The sequence below is a fragment of the Mus caroli genome, unplaced genomic scaffold (genome assembly GCF_978045245.1).
Source record: "Mus caroli unplaced genomic scaffold, Mus_caroli_1 scaffold_1, whole genome shotgun sequence".
In the NCBI taxonomy this organism is placed as follows: domain Eukaryota; kingdom Metazoa; phylum Chordata; class Mammalia; order Rodentia; family Muridae; genus Mus; species Mus caroli.
In genome coordinates this window covers 141,474,673-141,487,190 of record NW_028227256.1, presented here as the reverse complement: position 1 = coordinate 141,487,190, position 12,518 = coordinate 141,474,673, and positions in this window count along the sequence as shown.

The following is a 12,518-nucleotide window of genomic DNA, read 5'->3' as shown; positions in this document are numbered from 1 at the left end:
ACATAAGCCTAGCAATCGGGACTTCCTTAGCCACATCCAGAGCCTTTATGAAGGGAAAGTGGCTGGAGGTCAGGACAAACTGTTGGCAGCTATGCTCCAAAGATCTGTCCCAACTCTGAGAGGGATTCATCAGCTAACTGAAAACTAGTCAACTGACCAACCATAAGCTACTCTGTGTGTTTTGCCATGTGAAATGCTATCATTAAGAGCCAAAGTTTAACACTGAGAGTTTAAAAACTACCACTCTGGTTCATTATACTAAATTCACCAAAAAATCAAGAAAGTTCCAAATAATAGTAATTTTAGAACAAAATAGTCATCAAATGAATACAAATTGAAAACAAAATAATATAGTTTGTTGATGACATGCAATTTTACAGCAAAAAAAAAAAATGGTTAGAGGTAAGAAATGATTAAACCAGCCTAAAATTTATGGAAAACTATTGTCTTTGAACTTGTGGGGTCAGTAAACATAAATTTCACAATCCAAAAATTTACTATTAGAGCAGAAATATTGTGGTCTCAACCCAGGGAACAGACTGGATCTGAGCATGGGTTAGGCTCATAACTACATAGGGAATGGCACAATTCACTGAGGCTTCAGTAGAAGCTGCAGACTGATCATGTGGATTGAATCTGACCCTGGACAAAAGGTGCCCTCCACCTTTGTCAGAGAAACATCTCTGTGCAAAGGATGAAAGTCAGTGAAGAGATATGTTAGTCAAAGTTCTGAGAAGAAACAGTGCTCAGCTCTAGATGGTACATCCTTATCAACTCCCACTTCCCACCCATTCACCCACTCTGCTATAACTCAAGAAATGTCATGTAAGAGGGGAGCTAGAAAAATTAAAGAGCTAAAGAATGAAGGAGTGCCTGCTGAGAAATGTTGTCTTTGGGACCCAACAAGGTCAGTGTGGCCATGGACTCACACCAGCTGTGGTTACCTGCAAAACACCCTTAAAAGATCAAGCTAACAAAACTGACACCTAGATGAAGAAGGTGATCACTAGATTTCACCCTTTACTGAGGAGCTATTTGCAGTTAATGGCCACTGGACAAGGAAAAATTATTCTTCTTTGAGGGTGTGGCCACTGGTAGGTGTCTCATATTCCAGTAGATGACCCACCCTCATGTGCTCATGGGCAACACTAATTTAACTTTGTGGGTTATCACACATACAAAAAAGAAAAAGAAATAAAGGTAGGAAAGAAAGGAATTGTGGGAAAGTGGAGCAAGCAGGAGAGGAAATTAAATAATCATATTTTGTTATATAGTCATGTAAAATTGTCAAAGAATAAAAATACTCAAGAAAATTTATTATTCTTGGACTCAAAATGTAATAGGCAATAATGAACAGTGTTTGCTGAACAAAGAAAGCAGCCAACTTCCTACCCAGATAATATAACCAGGCTATGATGGGTGTAAAGGAACCCAAGCAGAGTTACAGAGATAAAGCTGGGAGTTCAAGGAGAACACAGCAGATATTCTGAGCAGGAAGCGCAACAAAAGACTAGGTCATACAGAAAGATAACAGCACGGTTTACAGAGGCTCACTCTGTTTCAGTATTATTTCAATATCGATGATAAGCACTTTCTTGGATGAAACTTGGAGGAACCAAGAACAACTTGAAAGGATTAGAGAGCATAACACTGAAACATGACAGAGATGTGAGATTAGTCCTAAAGACACAATGAAAACCTTAAATCTGAAAGTTAAACTGTCAACTTGACAGGGTAGATATTTGTCCTGGCCCGCAGAACAGTCGAACAGGGTCTGGGGAACCACTTGTGGAGAGAATGAGAGGCGAGAAACACAAGGACAGACAGCAAGTCTGATTGATCAAGCTATCAACTTTTTATTATTCCCAGGCAAGTTTTATGTCCACAGAAGCAGGGTATGGGGAGGGGGATGATGCAGAATCGCTTTGTTTCTGGGAGATTGCACCTGTTCCCAAGAGCAGGATATTGGCTAGGTAAAAAGTTCAGCAGGAGGAACAGAACAGAATGGGTTGCTAGGTACCTGTCCACAAGATCTATAGCGATTTGTTCTTATCTGGGGGTAATACTTTCCCATAGAGGCCTCAACTTTTTCTCACAGAAATCTCAACTAAGCTAATACTTTTCCACTAAGGCCAAGACTTTGTAAGTAAGAACTTATGGCTGACAAGGCAGTTAACATTCAAACAGGGTCGCTCCCAACATATATTTATGTGGGAGACAATCCTCTGAATATCCCTGTGAGGTATTGTGATGAAAAGACCTACACTAACAATGGGTACCACCATTCCGTGGACTAGGCTCTTGGACTAAATCCAGAGGTGAAAGCCAGAGGAGGAACGGCACTCATTTCACTTTGCTTCCAGGCTGTGCATCCTGCCTCATGCTCCTGCTGCCATGCCTTCATTGCCTTGATGGTCTTGATCTTTAAGCGATAAGCCAAAAGAAACTCGTGAATTGCTTTTTTCTGGCATTTTGTTACAGCAGCAAGAAAAAGTCACATCGAGAGAAGTGTCACTGAAAAACGGAACTGTTGCTGTGACACACCAAATTCTGCCACACATGTGCATTTAGACCTGGTCTGTGGGATGACTAGGAAAGCAATGGCAACTTTGAGCTAATGCAGACCTAGACTGGCCTAAGGAAGTGGCTCAATGTGTAAAAGAATTTGTTTTACAAGCATGAGAATCTGTGTTTAAATCTTCAGAACACGGCTGGAGGGTGGAGTGGCACATGCTTTTCAATGAAAACAAAAATTACAAAGAAACCTCTAAATGCTGTGTAAGCAGAGTTAAATGACTCAGTCTGGTGGGATTTAGGAAGTCCAGAATGTTGAGACAGATATGAGCAGAGAGGCCTTGTGTAATTAGTTATGGAAGGGAACAAAGACTCTGTTAGTTATTGAGCTGTTAGCCATGAAGTTCTATTTTGACAAAGAATCTCACTGCATTCTGCCTCTGTCCCAAAATCTTAATTGAGGTTGAATTCAAAAGTAATGAACTAATTAACTTGACAGAGTGAATTGCAAGACAGGCTATAATTCAGACTCTAACATGGTTATTTCTCAGTATGCTTACTCAGGGTTATAGTAAGAGGGGACAGAAAGAGAAAAATGTGACATTTGGCAAGAAAAGAATTGTGGAATGTTTAAAACTGTCCACAAAAATGTTGTGGAAAGAAAACAGCTGCAATTGTTAACAAATGTTACATCATTAAAAACATGGAGTGACCTGTGGCTCCAGCCATATATGTAGCAGAGGATGGCCTTGTCAGGCATCAATGGGAAGAGAGGCCCTTGGCCCTATGAAAAAATAAAAATAAATTTAAAAAATCAAAAAAGCACAGTCCTTTGGATGTATGCATGGTGCCTTCTGCTACCCAGGAAAGTTAGTCCTCAGAGAGGGGGCATTCAAATCAGTTCTAACTTATGCTGAGTTTTGGAGCCCAGTCCCAATGGATACCTCCACAAAAGACTCCAACACCTAGAGCTCAGGGGACATTGTGGAAGAAGGAGCAGACAGATTGTAAGAGCCAGATGATCAGGGACTTTACTGTCAGATTCTTTTACCTATCAGAAGCGAGGCCCATAAAGAGTCACCAACATGACTGCTCAAACATGAGTTAATCAAGGACACCAATGAACATGTCAGACTGCAAGGAGAATAGCCCACAAGGTCTCAACCTTACACAGTAACTGTAAGCAACTGAATAAATCTGGGAGCAAGAGAGGTGACCCTTCCCAAGGAAAAGAATACCAATTGGTTGCCCGGTGCCAAATCATTGGCCCTGAAAACATACATACAAGTAACATTATATGAATTCATCAGGTTATAATTAGAAATACGTATGCATGCAATAACAATTAGTGAAAAAAGAACATATGCATGTAATAACAATTAGTGAAAAAAAGAGGTTATCAATTTGAAAGAGAGTTGGGAGGAGTATCTGGGAGAATTCAGAAGTGTTGTGGCTAGCCCTGGAGCTAATTATGTTTGATGTTAATTCTGTTCTCCTGTGAGGGGTTGAGAACAGCACTCAGGTGATTTCCTGTAAACCTGCTTTCCACCTTAATTTGTAAAATAAAGAATAGCTGATGATCTGATCAGGCAGGTAAAGGGAAGGTGAAATGGAAAGTGGGGGGAGAGAGAGAGAAGAGAGAGAGAGAGAGAGAGAGAGAGAGAGAGAGAGAGAACGTAGAGGAGGAGGAGGAAGAAGAAAACTGGAGCAGAAGCACATGGCCTGGAGAAACTGCAAGTTCTTCTTTTTTTTTTTTTTTTTAAAGATTTATTTATTTATATGTAAGTACACTGTAGCTGTCTTCAGACACCCCAGAAGAGAGAGTCAGATCTCGTTACGGATGGTTGTGAGCCACCATGTGGTTGCTGGGATTTGAACTACGGACCTTCGGAAGAGCAGTCGGGTGCTCTTACACACTGAGCCATCTCACCAGCCCCCAAAACTGCAAGTTCTAAGGGGTCTCATAGGTGTGGAAGATGGTAGTGAGTGGTAGATCTGCCCAATCTAGGTGCACAGCATGTATCCATATTGAGTCATGTTTTCATTCCTGGGGACTTATTTGGGTTGGAGATTTACCACAACACAGAAGGTGTTGTGATTAAATTGTAATCCAACCAGACAAACAAACCAAACATTGGTAATTTATAGTACCGTTCAATAGACATTGGCAAGATAAACTCTTCCACGAGCAACTGATATTTCTACTGGTGGATGGCATCACATATATCACCATTAACACAATCACTAATTTATTAAGTAATGTACCACATGAACTTATCAAGGCCTAACAACTTTTGATCAGTGAAACTGATGATTTTCTATGTAGCCTAGTAACACAAGTGTTCACCTATTTGAGGAAGGTAATCTTCATTCCTGATGGATGTCCTTGTGAGAGTGGCCACTGTGCTATCTACTCACTCTGCATTTCAGAACTGACACATGCATTCAAAGAGGCCTGTCTCAGCCACCGTTTTCTTAGAGACAGACTGTAGGCCAGAACCATCACTGAAAGGCTTGAAGTAATAGTTCCAAAGCTTTAAGGCTGACTTGGTTTGAAGGGCAGGGCAGTATGGCATCTGTGGCAATCCTGGGACTGGCTGAGTTGTAAAGGAAGCTGAATGCAGCTCCATGCTAGTTTCCTGGGAATGCACAGGCACTGAATCCCTAATGACTGTCTCAGAACATTGGTCTTAGGAAATCCAACCTTCAGTGCATCTATTGTGAAATAGGAAGCTTCCTCTCAGTTGGAAATGAGATAAAACCATCACACCTGAACCTGTCTGTCTCATCTGGAAGGCTAAGTTACATTTTTTTAAAAGAAGCTAAAACTTGTACACACACACACACACACACGTTACCAGTTACCGTATGTTTGAACATTTCTAGCAATTTAAAATACTATTTCCTTAAAATATTCTTCCTCTAAGTACCAAGAAAAAAATTCTTCCTTTACTGTTTCCCCTACTTTTATTTAAAAGAGAACTTAAAATAAATTATCCCCACTTTATATTTTACCAAGATCTGCTTTCTTTCCTTTTGTTAATTAAGTAATTTTCAGAAACACTCACATTTGCCCAACTTAAATGCAAGCATAAGGTATGATTTTAAGATCAGCAGAGAAAACTCACCAGGGATAAGAGATAAAATATTCACAGAACTCTTGGTGGTGATATAAGCTCTTTAGCCTCTTAGCAGAAAGAAGTCTATAGCACAAAACGGTTGAAGAAAACGTTCAAAGCATACCTGGATAAGGCTTTGCGCAACCTCATCTCCAGTTGGAGTACAAACCCTTCCCAGAAAGGCTTACCCATATCACTCATCTAGCCCTTGATGCAACGCACCCAGGACTGATGTTCCAAACTAACAAACCAGCATGAGAAAGAGGGTTATACCTGAAGGCACGTTACTGCCTTTCCTCTCTCTCGACATTGGCTGCCAATCTCTCTTAAATGTGATAAAAGGTCAAGCTACACTGATAAAAGTACTCAAATTTTTTACAAGAAAAAAGATAACAAATTCGAAACATAGTAAGGGAAATAGGCAGAGGAAATAGGGTGGCCTCTAGCTTTCATCCTTTTGAAACCATGTGTTAGGAAGACATCTGCTCAGGCAGATGATAAACAAACAAATCAAAAAGATATATACTGGTGGATACCTTTTTTTAAAAGTGTCTGGCACATAGTAGGTATTATTTGTTGAATAAATAAAATGAATGATTCCTTGGTAACCTTTTCTATTATGGGTTAGTGGCCAGTTTTAGATGCTCTAAGAACACTCTGTGCTTAGCCTTACATGGTACACTTTATACAAGTATCAAAGGTTCCCATTTATTTGTCTCTCTCCATGGAGATTCACCTTTGATTTTTCTCAATACAGAGTAGGATGACTAGAACACAATAATAACTAAATAAATAGTTTTCAACTAAATAATGAGGATTGGCCCCTGGGTCCAATGTTTTGTGGATCTTTGTTCCTCCAGCACTTCATCTGTGCCAGGTACTCTTCAGGACACTGGAGTTAAACAGACAAATAAATATCCCTGACCTTTTCCACTTCCCATTCTAGCCAAAAGAGAGGATATATGTGGAGGTAAGCAGTGCACTGGAAACTTTTAAAATGAAAAATCAAATCAAAGATCAGTGGTAGCTGAGATGGGGAGGCAGAAACAGCTGTAGAACTACGATGAGTATAAAAGGCTTCATTAGAAAGATGACATCTGACCAACAACTTAAAGCTAATGTAAAGGTTATCCAGGGCTATTCCAAGCAGAAGAAATAGCCACCAGTAAAGTCACAACTAAAGGGGATGTCCTGGTTAAGGTGAAAATGGGCATGCCAAGTTCAGCCAGGAGGCCAGTGTGGCTAGAGATAACTGAGAATTACAGATGCTGACACAAGACACATCAGAGATAAATCTTGTCATGCCAGGCTCCACTTACCATATGAGCATTATGGTTTATGCTTTAGGCAAGATGGAGAGGCTATCCAATGTGTTTTTCATTGTCTGCTAGCACAATGAAAATACAAAGAAATTATGCATTGGGAACTGGTTTGAAGAAGCCTGTATTGTTTGGAGTGTTGAATTTACATTCAAACATACTAACAACTCAAAAACATACCTCTTTTGATTTTGAAAATAATTTTGTTTTTCCACTAAACTCTACTTCCTATGGGATAGAGAACAATTTTGATTGCCCTTTATATATGACCCTACAACAGCCAATCCTCATTCTTACCTGCTAACATCACATAAAATGTTCATTTAAAGGAAATACACTTTGCTTGTAAACTACCTAAAGAATTTTCCATTTATTAGTAAATGGAGATATTGAGCCTTTAGTCACCCTAAACTTCCAAATATTAACTGATACATTTTGTTTTATCTTTTCATTTCACAGAGGAAAGCTATGAATAACAATTACATTTTCATAATTAAATCAAGAAGCCAGACTCTATGTGTCAAGAGGTCAATGGAGTGAACAGAGCAGAAAGAGGAAGGAAAGGAAGGAAGAGGGCTACAAGAAGCTCAGGAGTAACACTGCAAGACTTTCAGCAGAAAATACATTTTTAAAGGTAAAAGAAAGAAACTGAGTGATGTTTCCTATTTTGAAATTGTCTCCCCGACCCCACACCACCGATTACATCTCAACTGCCAGCAACAGTTAGGAGAGCTGGCCCTAATGACAGAATGGGAGAGGTGGCCCAGCTCCTCACTGCCCTCCACATAGCCTGGGCAGGACAGTAGAGCTGCCCCCTGATGGCCAAGATGCAGGTGAGCTAGCAGGGGCCCTGAGAGCAGAAGAGCTGAACCTGCCACTTGCCAGATTCACCATTTGGTGAGCTTCCTAGTGCAGTGCTACTGAGCTTGCTCTGGTTGTGCCAGCTCAGGTGAGCTAGCATGAAGATCAACTCGTCTACCTCCTAAGGCCAGACCCAGGGCTTGAAGTTGGGCCATACCCTATCTATGATCTGCTGGAGTTCGTGAAAGAGCTGGTCCTACAAATTCAAAGCTTCAAAATCTCCATGACTCAGGGCAGCAACAGGATATCCAAGAGAACTCTCAGTGAGGATCCAGTGTTGAGAGTGCAAAAGAAGCCAGGGGCCTCTAAACAGAGCAATGATACACATCAACTAACTGCGATTTCTTACATAAAAGCAGAAAGTCACTTCAAATGACAGTTGATAGTTGCTAAGGAAAAAAAGTCACTTTCCTTTGGGAATGAAGCCACGGGGGGGGTTATCATACCATAGTGGATGGCTACTCACCCATGTGTATGTGGGAAGTGCTACTTATACTCAGGGGATTGTTAATAACAAAAAAACAGAGAGGTCATAAAGTTGGGAGGGACATAGAGTAGGGTAACTCAAGAAGAGTTGAAAGTGGGAGGTATGATCAGTAAACATTGTAAAATAGAAGAAATTTTCTATGTACAAAATATTACTTAAATGTTTGTATATATCACATCATCTATATCCTATTTAATAGCCTTTGTGATTTAATTATAAAACTCTTATAGATTAAAGTTGAACGGGTCTTATCGTTTATGATACAGCCTCCATTCTGTGAGGGCTTTCCATTTTCTTAGGAATCCCTTGGAGCTCCATAGTGAGCACTGAAATCTGTGCAAATGTCCTTCATAGAGACTGTGGATGTTCTCAGCATCACAGTTGCTGTCAGTCCTCTTGCTTTCCTGTGTCCAACCTTCCCTTGTAATTTGGTACAAGCATATCTAACCTCCTTACTCTGTGCTATACGGAAGAGAGTATGACTCAATCTTACTGAAGAGAGTGTGAGATAAGAAGCCAGAGGTTGGGCTGAAGAGATGGCTCAGTGGTTGAAGCTCTTCCAGAGGTCCTGAGTTCAATTCCCAGCAACAACATGGTGGCTCACAACCATCTATAATGGGATCTGATACCTTTTTTTTGGTATGTCTGAAGATAGCTATGGTGTACTCATATAAATAATATAAATAAATAAATCTTTAAAAAAAGAAGCCAGAGGTTAATAGAGTAACAAATTCTCACATAAGCCCTTCTTCTTTTGATATTTCTATACACTGCTTCTGATAAAATAAAATGTTACTGTTTCAGCCAAGAACCCTGTCAAAGCAAAACCAACAATGAGGAAAGACACAACACCACACACACACACACACACACACACACACACACATATGTGTGTGTGTGTATATATATATAAATATATATACACATATGTATATATATACATATGTGTGTGTATAAATATATATATATATATATATCCTGAAATAAACTTGCAATCTTATAAAATGAGAAAGGAAAATATTCTCAAATTAACATCACCAGATTTTCAAAAACTAAAAATCAATTTCTAACAGCTTAGGAATTTACATCTCTTGATCTTTCATAACATCTGAGGAAAATTATAAAACAAGGTTGAGGATTTTTTTTTCTTAGTCCACTCTGAATTCTCATTAAATGTATTCTACCATCCAATAATCATAAGACAAGACTCAGCACAGAGGAAAATAGGGAGAAAACACAATTATTTACACTTGAGTAGTTCCTGCCTTTGGAGATGTGATATATAAACTTTACAAGCTGCTGAGATCTGTTTTCTGAATTTATCTCAGGTTCTGGACTGAGCACATTCATAATTTACAAGGATTCTGAGAACTCTTAAGCTGTGACTAAGCTGACTTTGACAGATCACTTTATTCAGCATTCTGTTGATTCTTCAAAATACTTGTAGGCTTCGGGACTTTGCATTATTTACTACCTGGTGCTTATAACAACAAAACTCCTCTACAGGCAACTCAGCAGTGCTCCACAACTGAAACTTTTCACCCCTCCTAATTAAACTGAAGTCATTTACATTATTTTTTGTTTTAAAGACTTTCTTGCAATTATCAGTGTACAACCCCAAGGTTTTTCTTGTTTGTTTTTGTTTTGTTTTGTTTTGCTTTTTTAAGATGGCTCAGAGATACATATCGACTATATACCAATCCATGCAGTCATTTCTCACCTTCCACGCTATGCCCTTTCCTCCTTGGCAATCAGTTATATTCTCTCTCTCTCTCTCTCTCTCTCTCTCTCTCTCTCTCTCTCTCTCTCTCTGTGTGTGTGTGTGTGTGTGTTTCTCTGTTACTGGCAGCATTAAAAACCCCTCCCCAAGCACTAAGGCCTAGTAGCTACCATACTTTACTCTTGTTATGAGGGCCGGATTGCTCAAGCCTCTTATAGTTAGATGTCAGTGTCTATATACTGAAAACATGGTTATCTATCTCAGTCTTTGCAGCATGGCTTTTCCTGTGGCTATCCCTGTACAGCAAGAATGTCTAGACACTTGATATGTCAGCATCCACTGCAGCCCTTGCAGAGCTCAATGGCATTCCCACTTCTCTGACAGTGAGCTCTTAGCATTCACACTTTGCTTCCTGTGAGATGCATCCCACTGTTAATTTTTTTCCTCTATTTCTCTCTCATAGAAAATATTTCTTTTTCCTATGATATATTCTGATTACAGTCTCCCCTCCTTCAATTGCTCCAAGATCTTCCTTATTTCCCATTCTATCCGAATCCACACTCTTCCCGCCTCTCATTAGAAAACAAGCATCTAAAAAAATAATAATAAAATAGAATAAAATAAGATAAAACAAACAAAAAAAAACAGAATATGGTAAACAAAATGAGCCAATGAAGACACCATTGAATTGGTTCTGTGTTGGTGAACTACTGCTTGATCATGAGGTTTGCCCTAAGAGTTGTCTGTATCCCCAGTGACTCTGTTGAAGAGAACGAATTTCCCATTTACAAGTGGGTATCAACTGGAGATAGCTCTGGGTATGTGATGGGGGCCATGTGTCTACTTTTTTCAGTGTTGGGACCCCATCTGGCACAGTCCTATGCAGGCCCTATGTATTCTGCCTCAGTCTCTGTGAGTTCATAGGTGCATGGATCATGCTGGGTTTAGAAGGCCTTGTTTCCTTGGTATTCTCCATCTCCTCTTTCTCTTATGATCTTTTTGCTTCCCCTTCCACAGCTTTCCTTGTGCCTTTAGCAAAGAATTTATTGGAGACATCCCATTTAGGACTGGATGTTCCATGATCTCTTACTCTCTGCATATTATCTAGCTGTCAGATTCTGTATTTGTTCCCATCTACTACAGAAGGAAGCTTCTCTGATAATGGCTGAGAAGGACACTAATGTCATTTGGAGGTCATTTTATGACTATATTCCTTTAGAAGAACAATAGTGTTTAGTTTTCCCCTATGCCCCTGGCCTATTTGCTATCAGGATTTTGGCTAGCAGAGTAGCATCAGGCATCTCATGCAGTGGGATTTAAATCCAATCAGATATTGGTTGTATATTCCCACAGGTTTACGCTGTTAATGCAGTAGTGAATCTTGCAAGCAGTTAATCACTGTAGACTGAAGAGTTTACAGCTGGATTGGTGTTTTCCAATTCTCCTTTTGTAGCATGCAGAATGCCTCCCTGTACAATGAACTTTAGTCCGTAAGGGTAAATGCTCTAACAGGAACCAGCTCTATACAAGTAGCATAAAGTAAGTGTTACAACACACAAGTGCAAAAACATTATGAAGGATACAAAGGACAAGCAGTTACTGTGTTTGCAAGCACTAAGTGGCATGGTTGTGGAACAACTGGAACAATCAAGCCTCTTAATAGATTTTTTTTTTCTAAGAAATCAGATCCTATAATCATGGTATGGGAAACAGAGCAATAAGTTGTGGATATCATTGCTTCAATGTATAATAGCAGCAAACCACTAGACTTCTGCATTAGAACCTTTAAAGCTTTACAGGGTCACTGACTTCCTGCTATTTAAAATTGGCTTCTCTTTTCTAAAGAGAAACTGTAGAACACTGGAGCTGAGGATGGGGAGGAGGGGAGGAAAACTGGGAGGAATAGAGGGAAAGAAGGCTGAGGTCCAGATGTAGTGTATGAGAAAAGAACATTTTTTAATTTTTTTTTTTTACCTTATATCCTGCTTACTTCCCGCCCCCCAGTCACTCTATCCCACAATCCTTCCCCCTCTGCTTCCCCTTCCCTTCTTGGCAGTTGGGGCACCCCTTGAGTATCCCCCACCCCACCCTGGCACTTCAAGTCTCTGCAAGGCAAGGTGCTTCCTCTCCTACTGCAGCCAGACAAAACAGCCAGGTTTTAAAACATATCCCACATACAGGCAACAGCTTTTGGGATAGCCCCCGTTCCAATTGTTCAGGACCCTCATGAAGGCTAAACTGCCCATCTGCTACATATGTGTAGGTAATCCTAGGTCCAGCTCATATATTTTCTTTGGTTGGTAGTTCAAATGCTGAGAGGCCCACGGGTCCAGCTTTGAAGACTATTGGTCTTTTCATGGAGTTCCTATCCCCTTCAGGGCCCTCAATTCTTCTTCCTATTCTTTCATAAGAGTCCCCAAACACCATCCACTGTTTGGCTGTAGGTGTCTGTATCTGTCTGAGTCAGCTGCTGTGTGGAGCCTCTCAGAGAACAACAT